Source organism: Pelobates fuscus, chromosome 9 (genome assembly GCF_036172605.1).
Source record: "Pelobates fuscus isolate aPelFus1 chromosome 9, aPelFus1.pri, whole genome shotgun sequence".
NCBI classification, from domain to species: Eukaryota; Metazoa; Chordata; class Amphibia; order Anura; family Pelobatidae; genus Pelobates; species Pelobates fuscus.
In genome coordinates this window covers 146893568-146907867 of record NC_086325.1, presented here as the reverse complement: position 1 = coordinate 146907867, position 14300 = coordinate 146893568, and the positions used below count along the sequence as shown (strand labels likewise).

Genomic DNA, 14300 nt, shown 5'->3' with positions numbered 1-14300 from the left:
TTGAGATATGAACAGAACCATATTTATTCTCAATTAAAACAGAATTTCGTATGTGTTCACTAAATAGAAAAACATTGGAAAGAACAGTTGTACAAATATATAACAGAACTACAAAAATGCACCGGTCCTTAAGATAAATCCTGACCAGTCAGACATTTTTTTTTTTTCAGTGATTGATTAGACAGAACTGCTACAATAAGCTACGACAAGGTAAATAAAAATGACTTCAGGTCAGATGAGTGCGTAAATTCCCAGCTACGAGTTTGTGAGTTTGCCTGTCCTTTAACATTCTAATAAAAGCAAGGCACTGACGTTAATGAGAAAGAAATATAGCAATTGTTAAAGTATGTTCTTTGATTTTATTTGACAGGTACGATTATCTAACAAATATAGTAGAGAGCTCAGTCCATGTATCATGAATGTTATATAATAAAGTTAAATGTGCAAAATTCCAATATTACTGTGTAACCACCTATTGTGAATATTGTTTTGTACACTTTGTAAGAAGTCTTTATAACTTGGGTGTGACTTTTCCCACGCTGGTTTATAAAAAGGTATGTCCGTTATGTTCGTCTAACAAAGACCATACCAGCAGCCGTGCAGAAGCTCTCGACATCCTCCAAGTTTTTTTTCTTAGCAAACATTGACCTCACAATACACTAAAACAATTGTTCATTAAAAGAAGCAAAGGGTTAACCCTTTTTCTTTACGAACATTATACAACATTATTGGTGCCTAAGATGTTAAAGGAACACTATAGTCACCTAAATTACTTTAGCTAAATAAAGCAGTTTTAGTGTATAGATCATTCCCCTGCAATTTCACTGCTCAATTCACTGTCATTTAGGAGTTAAATCACTTTGTTTCTGTTTATGCAGCCCTAGCCACACCTCCCCTGGCTATGATTGACAGAGCCTGCATGAAAAAAAAAAACTGGTTTCACTTTCAAACAGATGTAATTTACCTTAAATAATTGTATCTCGATCTCTAAATTGAACTTTAATCACATACAGGAGGCTCTTGCAGGGTCTAGCAAGCTATTAACATAGCAGGGGATAAGAGAATCTTAATTAAACAGAACTTGCAATAAAGAAAGCCTAAATAGGGCTCTCTTTACAGGAAGTGTTTATGGAAGGCTGTGCAAGTCACATGCAGGGAGGTGTGACTAGGGTTCATAAACAAAGGGATTTAACTCCTAAATGGCAGAGGATTGAGCAGTGAGGCTGCAGGGGCATGTTCTATACACCAAAACGGCTTCATTAAGCTAAAGTCGTTCAGGTGACTGTAGTGTCCCTTTAACACATATTGTCTCCTCCCTACAAAAAAAATGGCAAGGAAATCTTACAACTTCATGAAAAGAGGGCGTAGAATATAGTCATTCTGGCCAATTTAGAATAGAAATTAATCAAGAATAAAAAACATGTAGCCAGTACTGTATAAGAGAGTAAATCTAATGGACCTCGTCCCATAACGTGGAATGTCAAAATTCCAATTAAAGGATCACTATAGGGTCAAGAACACCAACATGTATTCCTGGCCCTATAGTGCTAAACCCACCATATAGGTGGCTTGCCCACCCGCATAAAAGTTTAAAACTCACCTTATTTCCAGCGCCGCGCGAGTCCGCCGGCACTGGCACCACCCCCTTTGTGACATCAAAAGGGCCGATTTTTAGCCAATCCAATGCTTTCCCATAGGAAAAGCATTGGATTGGCTAAAATCGACACGGGGGCGGGGTCAAATGTCGTTTTGGCCAATCAGGACCTCCTTATAGAGATGCATTGAATCAATGCATCTCTATGAGGAAAATGTGGGAACGCTGAATGGCAGGGCTGCTTACTGTGCAGCCCTGAGCCGGGAAGCACCTCCAATGGCCATCTGAGGAGTGGCCACTTGGAGGTGTCCCTAGGTGTCAATGTAAACACTGCCTTTTCTCTTTGGTTGACATGGTTGGTGTTACACATTTAGTACTTTCCTCAATTTCGTATTGTACATAGCGATGTTTTATAATTTTCCAGAGGGTCTATCCATTTCAGATAAAGGACCTTCCTCCAATTCATACAAAAGACACTGGGCTAAATATTATTATGGAATCATCAAGAATTAGCTAATCAATGGTAAGTTAATATCATTTTTCCATAGATTTCACTGGGAAACCCAACACAAACTCCATCTCTTTGTCAGCACGACACTAGGTGGTTTTGTTGCCAATACATTTTATGTGGGTGAAAACCATTTAGATTCCAGTGTCAGCTTGTTGTAACCTCTAGTAAGGTTAATCAGTGGTGCCTAAGGCTTTCATTAAATTACAGGATACAGTAAAATGTAAGGATGAGTTAGACGAGTAGGGATTACAGTTGGATGAAGGGAAATTCAAACAGCTGTTTCTGTAGTGGAAAAGGCATTATTGGAGTTTCTCGCACTCTGCCTACTTTGGGCAGCCATGTGATTTTCTGGCTTAGCCACTTTAGCTCACTTATACGACTTCCAGCCAAGTACGAATGGTGGGGAATGTAATAAAGACGTTAAAGAGTTGCTATAGAGTTTATCCGTTAAGAATGATGATCATGGGCAACTTTACGAGTAGTTTAGCTTTAATACTTTTGTCTTGCTGCCAGAATGAGAGAAGAAAAAATTGACGGTATTAAAAAAGTATCCCTGAGAGAACCAGGAATTCAGATGTACGTTTCACATATCCACAGAGACAGATCGACTGGCATAAAGTCCACATTCCTTTAAAGTAGACCTGTCATCCATAATTCATAGATCTGCTTCAGGAAAATAATTCTATCTGTACCATGTAAACAGCTACCAAATGTGTAGATTATAGAATAGCCTTTTACTAAACTCTTCCCCATTGAGACGGTTGGTGTGTTTCGCAATTATTTTAAAATGCACTCCCTGCCATATATGAAGGAAAGCAAAAAACATGAAAGCACAAAAATATACCCTCTAGCATGTAAGCTCATTGAGCAGGGCCCCCAATCCCTCTGTTCCTATGCGTCCATCTGTCTGGTTACAATTTCGTGTCCGTTAGTCCACCCATTGTACAGCGCTACAGAATTTTCTGGCGCTATATAAATAATAAAATAATAATAATTCAATTCCCGTTAATAGTAAAGAAACAGTCTGGGTGAAGAGAAACTTGGAAATCAAGCAGGTCCAAGCCATAAAAGAGGATTTGTCAGCTGGCCGTTATCGGCAGCTCACTAATTCCATTTGCTGATCGTGAGATAAAGGTGTGCTTGTATCAATCACAAGCAGATTCCCCTGTCATTGTATCTGTTCATAGGAAGTCTGACACCACAATAACACAGTGCTGTGCTTACTGAAACGGTAATATTTTTCAAACAACTTAATTTTTAGAGTACGAGAATTTGAAGGGGGTTAGAAGCAATGCAGCTGCTCTGCTTGAAGGGGATGGTGGACACCTAAGATGCAGTGTTGTATTTGCGTGCGTTTCTCACCCATGGCCAGTAGAGTCCACGTCACGTTCTCTAAAGAAGAAAGCTTCACTTATTTCCACTACCCACCCAGTTCCACCCCAAAACTTTCGGAGGTCTACACATTAACCGCCATCATGCACAACACGATGATGCCGAATGCGTCCTTAGCTTCTCATAGTTGGTGGGACTGGTGGAGCATAATGATTCCCATGCATGTGCCGTAAGTCCCAAAAGCCTTTTTATGAGAAACACTGATTGGGACCCAGATCATCAATGTTGATGATTTCATAAAGAGTGATGTAGCCGATATGAAGCATCTGCCCTGGCACTAAATTACAGGTAAGTTTAATTAAAAAAAAAAATTTGAAACTGCAGAGGGCCTCTGAATCCAACGATGGCAAAATGTTCTGTTTTCCTGTTGACTGGCGGAATAACAAACATATGTAGATCAATTTGTTATAGTTAACTTGGGATTTTATGGATAGAATATCTTAATATCTTTATATGAAGATGCCCTGGTCACTGGAACAGTCCTAGTGATTGACTTGGTCAACAGATATTACACCATCTGTACTTCTGCCTGGATCACAAATGCCAACTGTTGCTATGCTCTGAGAGGTGTGCTGTCTGCACAAAAACAAGTTTACCCACAAAACCCTGAGTTTCAGATATCTAAAATGAAGGCTAAAATATAGTATTTGTGAAAACTGTCCAGCTATAGTCACTAAAACTTAAAGGTTAGTGAATAAACCACACTGTTCTATCGATAGCATCTAATAATAATAATAAAAAAATAAATTGAAAAAAAAAAAAAAAGTACCACAGCAGCCTGGATTTCCACATGAAACACGGGGATAATGGGAGCTAAAAATAAAACTCAATGACATATAAAAACAGAAAAATGTAGAGTACAGTAATATGTACAGTGTGCATGCAGATTCCACACAATCTCCTAATATAGTAAAAAAAAAAAAAACTTGCATAGAGTTTGATAACCAACAAAAAATGTTAAACAATTGTTCTTTGCCTCCTTGGCAGGATGAGAAGTTGTTTTTATTAAACGCCGGTGATATTTTTCACTTCTCATTGAAAAGGAATTTCACTTTTGGTCATTGGACTTTAATTTGTGCTGTCTGAGAGAAAGTCCTTTAACATGGGGGGAGGTAGCCAACGGAATAGGGGAATGTGCCAGCTGGTATTGCTGGTTTCCATGGTGATTGCTCCACTTTTAGAACTCTGCATCCCATTTTATACTAGTGACTAGGTTTATGTTACGCCATGAAAAGGAAATAGAGACTCCTGGTTGAACTGAAGCAAATAAATAAAATAATGTAAGAACAAAAAAAAAAAAGGAAAAAGAAAAGTTGAACATTGCTTTTAAAAGAGATTGTTAGCAAATCAGGATTAATGTGATGCGGAGAATGGGAAAAATCTAAAATGGCATGTGTTTTTTTTTTTTTTAATTCTTACCACCATGAATTAAACAAAAGAAACATTCAACGTATTAAATAGTATAGCAAACCCAACCTAACCCTATGCTTTACACTAACGTATACCTTCCCTAAACTTAAAGGGACACTATAGTCACCAGTGCAACTACATGTATTCCTGACCCTATAGTGTTAACACGACCATCTAGCCCCCCTGGGCCCCTCATGCCTCCATAAATATAGTAAAAATCTTACTGTATTCAAGCCAGAAGCTGTAAATCTGCATGCTGTTAGACTCAGAAAAACAAGCAGTCTACTGACATGTGATAGCCTGATCCAATCACAATACACCCTGTTCCAAATTATTATGCAAATTCTATTTAAGTGTCACAAAGATTAAATATTTAGTTGTTCAGTTTAACTCATGGATGGCATTGTGTCTCAGGGCTTTTTTGATCACTGAAAACAATCTCGGACACCTGTGATAATTAGATTGCCAGGTGAGCCCAATTTAAGGAAAAACTACTAAAGGAGGGTGTTCCACATTATTAAGCAGAGCACCATTTTCATGCAATATGGGGAAGAAAAAGGATCTCTCTGCTGCCGAAAAGAGTGAAATAGTTCAATGCCTTGGACGAGGTATGAAAACATTAGATATTTCACGAAAACGTAAGCGTGATCATCGCACTATTAAGAGATTTGTGGCTGATTCGGAGCACAGACGGGTTCGTGCAGATAAAGGCACATTGAGGGAGATTTCTGCCAGATCCATGCGTCGGATCAAGAGAGCAGCTGCTAAAATACCATTACATAGCAGCAAACAGATATTTGAAGCTGCTGGTGCCTCTGGAGTCCCACGGACATCAAGGTGTAGAGTCCTCCATAATCTTGCAACTGTGCAAAATCCTTCTATTCGGCCACCACCAATGCTCACAAGCAGAAACGGCTGCATTGGGCAGAAAAATACATGAAGACTAATTTTCAAACAGTCCTGTTCAGTGATGAGTGCCGTGCAACCCTGGATGGTTGGTGGACGGCCACCCTGTTCCAACAAGGCTGCAACGTCAGCAAGGCGGTGGTGGAGTCATGTTTTGGGCCGGGATCATGGGAAGAGATCTGGTCGGCCCCTTTAGGGTCCCCGAAGGTGTAAAGATGACCTCTGCAAAGTATGTGGAGTTTCTGACTGACCACTTTCTTCCCTGGTACAGAAGGAAGAACTATGCTTTCCATAATAAAATCATCTTCATGCATGACAATGCACCATTTCATGCTGCAAAGATTACCTCTGCATCAATGGCTGCTATGGGGATAAAAGGAGAGAAAGTCATGGTGTGGCCTCCATCCTCCCCTGACCTCAATCCTATTGAGATCCTTTGGAGCAGTTTACATCCAAACAGCAGCTCTGGGAGGCTATTCTGACATCTTGCAAACAAATTCAAGCAGAAACTGTCCCAAAACTCACAAGTTCAATGGATGCAAGACTTGTGAAGCTGCTTTCAAATTAGGGGTCCTATGTTAAAATGTAACGTGACCTGTTAAAATGTTTAAAAAGTTAAAATGTTGTTATAAGTTTGATTGAAATAGCTTTTGATTTCAGTAAATATGCTGCAAACACAACAAATGACAATTTTCAGTTCTTTACAACCTATAAAGTGTTTTGAAACTTACTGTGCGTAATAATTTGGAACAGTGCATTGTAAGTTTTTTATGTTTAAAAAAAATACTGTTATCATTAGGAGTTTTGTTCAATAAAATTTGAATTGTACTCTTAATAGTTGATAACATGATAATTATGCTGACTGTTATTTATATCAATTATTAAGGTAAATGAGAAAAATATTATTTGCATAATAATTTGGAACAGGGTGTAATTCCCCATAGGATTGGCTGAGACTGACAAAGAGGCAGATCAGGGGCAGAGCCAACATGATTCAAACACAGCCCTGGCCAACCAGCATCTCCTCATATAGATTTATTGGATCAATGAGTCTATATGAGGAAAGTTCAGTGTCTGCATGCAGTGGGTGGAGATACTGAATCACAGAATGCTCGTGCACAGCAGATTTCAGTGGTTGGAGGCATATTATGCCTCCATCAACTCAGAAGTCTCTCTGGTTCACTGAGTGACTGCAACTGGAGGTGTTCCTAGCTTTCAATGGAAACACTGTATTTTCTCAGAAAATACAGAGTTTACATGAGAAAGGCTGCAGGGAGCTATAGTTCTCACCTGAACAACCTCATTAAGCTGAAGTTGTTCAGGTGACTATAGTGTCCCTTTAAACCTACCGTTTGAGCGCTGCATACAGAACATCTGTTAGCCTTAGACTATTAAAAATGGTCCCAGGTAGTGTAGGCTATAGGAGGTGAGGGGAGCTGCAGGATTTAACCCTGCTCACACCACACTGTAGTAATAGGCAATTGATTGCCTATTTAAAAAGTGTAGGCAGCACCCACTCTGACCACAGCATACAGCTCATTTGTAAGTCTGTCAATCACTAAAAATGACCCCAGCCGAGAGAGAGGAGTCGCCGATATTGATCCATGTCATTCTAAAGGTGTTAAAGCCCACTCTATGGATGTCGACATGGAAAACCCTAAAGTGGTGAAGGGGTTAAACACATTTTACTCCCCATGCACACACAAAAAAAACCCACCCAACCCTGTATTGTATCCACAGATTTTATTTTCTAGGGATTCTAACTGCTTCGAAAATAAAAGTTTACATGCCCTAATGGTGCATTATTTTGTAATGACTTGGCATTTCCTGCTTACCCTTGTTCTATGGGATTGGGTATATATATTTCCTTTCAGACGTTAACATCACTTATCTGCTATGACCATGCACAATTTGAAGGTCTGGAACCTTCCCAGGGTGCATTTTTGAGAAGCCCTGTGCTTGATAACTGTTAATTAACTACATGTCTCTATGGGCAGACAAGCTGTGTGCTTCTTACCAAAGTAAGCCCAGAGTGTCTCTGTTTTTTGGAGCGGTGGGGGGGGAAACGTATTAATCCTTTATTCTCCCTGTATTTACCCTTGCTTTTATTTTAATTTGTTTTATTTATTTTTTTTAAACATAAGAAAAATTAAGAACTATTGTTTCTTATACACAGCGTGACCTGTGGAAATTTTTGGCAATAGGCGGACCTTAAGCAAGTTCCTTTTCCATTTCCAAAGTAATTTACTCACTATCCATCAGTCAAACGAATCCTACAGGAGGGAAAATCACAGACACCATGGACAGAAAAATCGGCTGCACCTTGATATTGAAATCAGGCACAAGTTAGAAAAAGATAATTTTAACACCTCCTTGCCCTTATTTATATTTAAATTACACGGGGCATAAGGAAAAGAAAACTGGAAGAAAAAAAGTGTTGGAGAGAGGCATTTACTTACCTATGTGAACTACAGAATAATACACAGACAGTGTGATGTCTAATAATACAACACAATGACAGATGCAAAATAGGGAATATTCGGAATGAAGATATCAAACATTCCATTTTCAGCATATTTTGCCCGTCTGTGTTGGTCTGTGTTTTTAGTGATGGTAACAATGCAACTAGGATACAAACCTTTAGACACAATTATTTTTCTATGACATAATTTTAAAATGTGTAGACAAAACAGATACATAAATGATCACAAATTTAAGCAAACAAATCAAAATGATGTTGGCAAGAGTCCCACATATAATATAGCATTACATTGACATATATATATATACCGGTAATAGGGTCTTATCAGTCCCCTGGCATCTCTTAACAGGAGAGTCCTGGTAATACTACAATAGCGGTATACCCCTAGGAGATGTCAACATGGACATCAACAGAGGGATTCCCCCATTCTAAACTGAGTGATTTGCAAGACGAGAAGGTTTCCTCTCTCTGTATTCAAGTCACATTGTGACATGCTGCCACAATCTGTTATATTCCTCCCTAATCACACACAGTGATCAATACTGAACGACATGTGCAGACTTGAGCTAAACTCCCAGAGAACGAGAAGAATCTAGGGAAACCCTATACGATTCGGTTTGCTGAGATACCAGGCAAAACCTGCATTTGGACTCACTAACATTTGTTTGGACACTGCTTGTGTTGAACACTGTGCATGTTACATGAAATAGAGAACCTAAACAGTGACTTGGCGTTTAAAAAAACTAAAAAAACAAAACCGTGACTTCAAAAAAATATATACAACAAAACAAACAAACTGCAACCAGACTTGTGTAATACCCTTTAGTGACCCACCACAAAGGTTCCTATTAATACAACAGGTAGGTCAGTATAGACGGATATCTGGATTTCACTAGGGAAGGATAACAGCCCATACTGACACTGCAAGATCCCCATGTTAGAACTGTTCAATCGTTGGACATTCAACTAACACAATATAGTTCGGAATATTAATCTATAGTGTTCGTACTCTTATTCAGATCCCCTCTCTTCGGTTCATTCAAATTTTTACTCACCTTATTCCAATGCGGAGGCTCCCTTGGCACTACTTACTTTTCTACGTCCCACAATGGCACGGAGGAGGCATGGCCTTCTCCACAGTCCAACCCAATGCTCGCATTCAATCTTCCCCATAGGAAAACAATGAGTCAATGCTTCCCTATGGGACTTCTGCATCACGTGAGTTTAACTGCGTCAGTGCAACAGAAGCTCCTCTAGTGGTTGTCATACTGATGGCAACTAGAGGTGGACTTAACCCTGCAATGTAAACATTGTACTTTCCCAAAAACTGAAATATTGAAATGAAGTAGTCGGAGTGACCACAGGGTCATTTTAAATGCCAGGCAAGTATGACAAAACAGTAACATTGCTGGTCAGGAAGGTGATAATCAACAGAGCATCAAATAATTCAATATGTGATATTCATATGATATAATGCTTTACATAAGAATGTCTCAGTTCCAGTCTGTGTTTCTTTAAAGGAAGAATCCAAGTACCATAACCACGACAGCTCGCCCCTGCACCCCCCATTGTAAGGAGTCAGAATGATTTTGAGTGGCTTGACTTCTTACCTGGAGCAAACCAGGAGTCGCTCACCGTTTCCACTAAGAAAGCCAGAGAACCGGTAGTGACTAAGTGGGATATTCGTTAGCTCTCCTGAGCTAAGCCCTGCAATGCATCAGCCGATTTCTCTCGGTCACAGAGCTATCTCGGGAGAGACTACAAAATCTCCTACTTACGAACATCTGGTTCTCCAACGTTAGCAGTGGAGACGGGGAGTGACGCCCAGAAGAGCCCAGGTAACATGTTTAAAAACACAATTTGGCTACTTAAAAATGACATGATTCAACAACTCTGCTTTAAAAAAAAAAAAAAAAGTATTTGCAAGAATAAAGGACAATGCTGCTTAAAAAAAAACCGAAAAAAAAACGAACTTTATTGTCCATAGTAGCAGTGGCATAATGATACAGATTTGAATAAAGTGAACTATGATATCACGTATAACTGTACTATTGCCAAAAAAAATACTGCAATTTGAGGGGTTACGGAGCAAAGTTATGCTTTTTACAAACAAAATAAAGTAAACTTTAAACCTGAAGCTTTCCCCTACTTTGTTTACATTATTGTCAGTTCCTCTCAGTAGGTCAAAATTTTATTTTTGTGTAAACAGAAATTTCTAAATAAAACTTAAAATTAATAAAAAAAAAAAAAAAATCTGTTTGGATTTGTATTTTTTTAAAACTTGCTTTTCTCGTGCAGTTTTTCAGTACTGGATATTCAATAATATGACAAATGCTGCGATAGGCCGTGCTCTGTTTAGAACAGGGATATTATATTAACAATCTCTGTCAGGAATGGATTCTATTGTCATCTTTCAACATTTAGATCCTTCTTAGTAATCAGTTCCTGTGTTCCACTGATCCAGATGTGCAAAGTTTATATATATTCCCTATAGGCCTCAAGCAGCGATGTTATTTCCCCATTTTGAAATGACATCATTACTCCACTGTTTCCCCTGCAAAAGGGGCCTCTCTGCGTGAAAAGGTATCACTAGAGAAGAAAAAAGGTGAGGCAACTTAGGTCCATTAAAGTGATGGTTTGAGGCAATTTAAAGGAACAGATATACTTACATACTAATTTATTTACAACAGGGCTATCCAATTTAATGCTACTTCAATGCTTTAATACTACCTATGTTTTTTATTATTATTTTTTTTTTTTAAATCTGAACTGTGGCTTAGTTTCTCAGAGAGCAAAGTAACTTTATTTAGCCCAGTCTCTATGCCAGTTATGCAAAATCAAAGTTGCTCAGATACATACTATGTAGCCGTAAATTTAAAGGAACACTCCAAGCACCATAACCACTACAGTATCATAGCGCCAAGAGTGCTATGGTCGTCTGTCTGAGCTATACCCGGTGATCAGCTGACACTCTCCGCCAACGTGCTAGCGCTGCACAGCAAGCCTTTGCTCCGGAGAAATAACAGAAGCTCCGAAGCAGTAGCTTCTGGTTCACAGAGCGCTTGAGAGCAGGCAGGAAATGGCGCCTAGCGGCAAACAGTCTAAAAGTTTCTAAAACTATTTAACTACTTACAATGTCAATCGGACCACTTACAATGGGGGGCACCGGTGGAAGTTTAATACATGGTACATTGTTCAATCTAGCAAACACATCAACATTCCAAAAGTTACTCTTTTGGAACTTTGTCTTAAGTATGTCCACTGTGTTATCAGTTAGGGGTGAAGTCAGGAATTCAAAGTGAATTTCAAATCTTAGGTGACAGTAGCCAACCGGGAAGGGGGGAAAATAATCCCCAAGTCCACTCTGTTATTAGTTTGTCTGTTTTAGCCGAACATAGAAATTCTGTTTAAATTCCAGTCAATTTATACTTTAGTTAATTATGTCAAAGTCCCTGAGTTCTCCAGTTTCGCCTTTATGTAGGGAAAGGACCAAGGTGGACAATCTGGGACATGTCTTAGCAAAGGGATGTCCATTCTGCATTTACGCACCCCGTGACTGATAAAATATTTTGCTAGTCGATACACAATATACTTCTCTACAGCTCCAAAAGTCACCGGTGGCACCTTTTACGATGCCCCTGTACCTTTATTCTTCTTTACCAAATTCCTCCTGTTCTCTGTAGAACTAGCCTACCAAAGACATTACCAGGCACATGACAAGCACCAACAGCTGAGAGACACGAGGAGCGAAGCACATCGTAGACCAAATGGCAGTGGTATTTAAACGGAGGTAGGTGGGATAGGATGCAAGTATGGGAAAGAAGTACATTAATCATGGAAAGGGTGGGGCTTAAAAAAAAAAAATCCACAACTATCCTCTTCATCAACTTTTTTTGCTGGTGTTCGAAAGATAGACAAATTGCCCGACAATTTTTCCATGATGGTAGTCATGTAAACAGACTCAGAGGAAACCAGTTTCCTTTATGAGTTGCATTTCCTGCTGAACGTTACAGCTGTTTCCCGCTCAGAAAGTGATAAAGAAGAGAAAAGTGGAACAAAGGAAGGTATAATATAGCTATGCGTGAAAGCTTTCTGAACACTTTGCCCCTTAAAGGATCACTATAGGGTCAGGAACACATGCATTCCTGACCCTGCAGTGTTAAAACCACCATCTAGCCCACCTGTCCCCATCTTGCCACCCTAAAAATGGTAAAATCTTACTTGTACCCAAGTCTGAAGTTGCTGGCTCTGCCCCTGAACTGCCTCTGTCTGCTGACAACATCAGAAGTGGTGGTCTGAACCAATCACAGTGCTTCCCCATAGGATAGGATGAGACTGTCAAAGAGGCAGATCAGGGGCAGAGCCAGCACATGTCACACACAGCCCTGGCCAATCAGCATCTCCTCATAGACATGAAGTGACTCAACGCATCTCTATGAGGAAATTCAGTGTCTGCATGCAGAAGGTGGAGACACTAAATGGCAGTGCTGCTTACCCTGCAGCACTGTCCAAAGAAGCAGTTTACAATGTAAACACTGCATTTTCTCGGAAAAGACAATGTTTACAGCAAAAAGTCTGATAGGGATGATTCTACCCACCAGAACAAGTACTATAAGCTGCAGTGACTATAGTGTCCCTTTAAATATCGGTAAAGAATGCAGAACGGAATTGCAGATTTACATGTTCCTGACCATTGGTCACATGTACCAGTACCTGTGTGTGTTTTGGGATACAATACATCAACTGCCATCCAAACTGAAACTGGTGCCCACCTATTGATAAAAAATGTACTTAAATGATAATAATTACAGGGGTTAGCTTGATTATGGTCACGATAAAGATGAGCAGGCTCGTGTTTGCTGGGACTGTTTGGAACATTTACTAAATTAAAGGGTAAAAAGAGATTGAGAGATGTATTACGATGGGATGTATTATTAGGAAGTGGTCAAGTATTACAAAAATACACCTGATCAATACCCAAATACCTGAACAGGTAAGTACACATAAAAGACAAAGAGTCGTAATCAAGGAAGTCAGAATTCTGAGAAACTATAAATCTATGTCAAAGGATCTGTACTGGCAGCAGACAAATTAATAAATGTTATATAATGCAAAACAGGGAAACCAGAACCATAACATTCAAGACACCACAAGATGTATCACAAAACATCTGACCTCTTTGGCTGCAAGTCATGAGATAATGGCACCTGGGTAGAGAAACCGTTTTAACCCTAGTGAATCATCCGAGCAAAAATATACATTGGGGGCAAATCAGTAACCTACATCGGATCGGGGCTAAACATGACAGAAAAAGAAAAAAATTACACAAGACAGTGATGTCAGCAAAACCTGGGGGGAAACGGTGGGCCAAGCGAAGTTCAGAAACCGAACAAACTAGATTAATTTAGGCATTAAAAATGAATCATTGCTAAACAAAGCTCTACATACTAAATCCATATCTAATCGTATGACATCAAATCGCTCGCTAGTCTGATAGTTTGCCGCAAAGAAATAAAAAACCAACGAGGTTCAAAAGTTTATTTAGTTTTGTTTTGTTTATACAGAAGGAAATGAAAGAAGATCTGAGAGCGTGTTTATTTAAGAGGGAGGCGTCCTAGGCCTATATCTGCACAGTACACTGAAAACTGGCATGCCGAGAATTCTATTACAAAGGAATCACTGTGGGATAACGATTTATCTAGTTTAAAGGAAATTTAACATTGTGGGACTCTCCTGCATTATTTACCCCCAAAGTATTCCTACTTTTCGCTCTATCTGAAACAAATAAACTTGTATCCAGATGTAGCTGTGCATGTGTTAACGTAGCTCCAAAAACGTACTGGTTCCATTCTAGGACGTCATGGGCACGGCTGGCAGAGGTGGTTTAAATATTGCCAGTCAAGCATCCCTGCCTGCACAGAGGGCTGTGGATGTTCCTGCTCACGCACACACGATTTAAATATCTCCCCTTTTAATATAGTTTTTTCTATAAATAATTTTTTTTT

General features: G+C 39.3%; 1 protein-coding gene and 1 long non-coding RNA gene across 2 annotated transcripts in view; one reads left to right on the top strand and one right to left on the bottom strand.

Moving 5' to 3' along the window:
- The window catches only part of LOC134573154 (uncharacterized), a 141034-nt gene that overhangs the window by 22614 nt on the left and 104120 nt on the right, over window positions 1-14300 (bottom strand). The window lies entirely within an intron of this gene.
- Window positions 7002-14300, top strand: part of LOC134573160 (uncharacterized) — a 201180-nt gene continuing 193881 nt past the window's right edge. The window contains exon 1 of the long non-coding RNA XR_010085306.1: window positions 7002-7135. This is a non-coding gene — a long non-coding RNA (uncharacterized LOC134573160). The remainder of the gene's footprint in view (window positions 7136-14300) is intronic.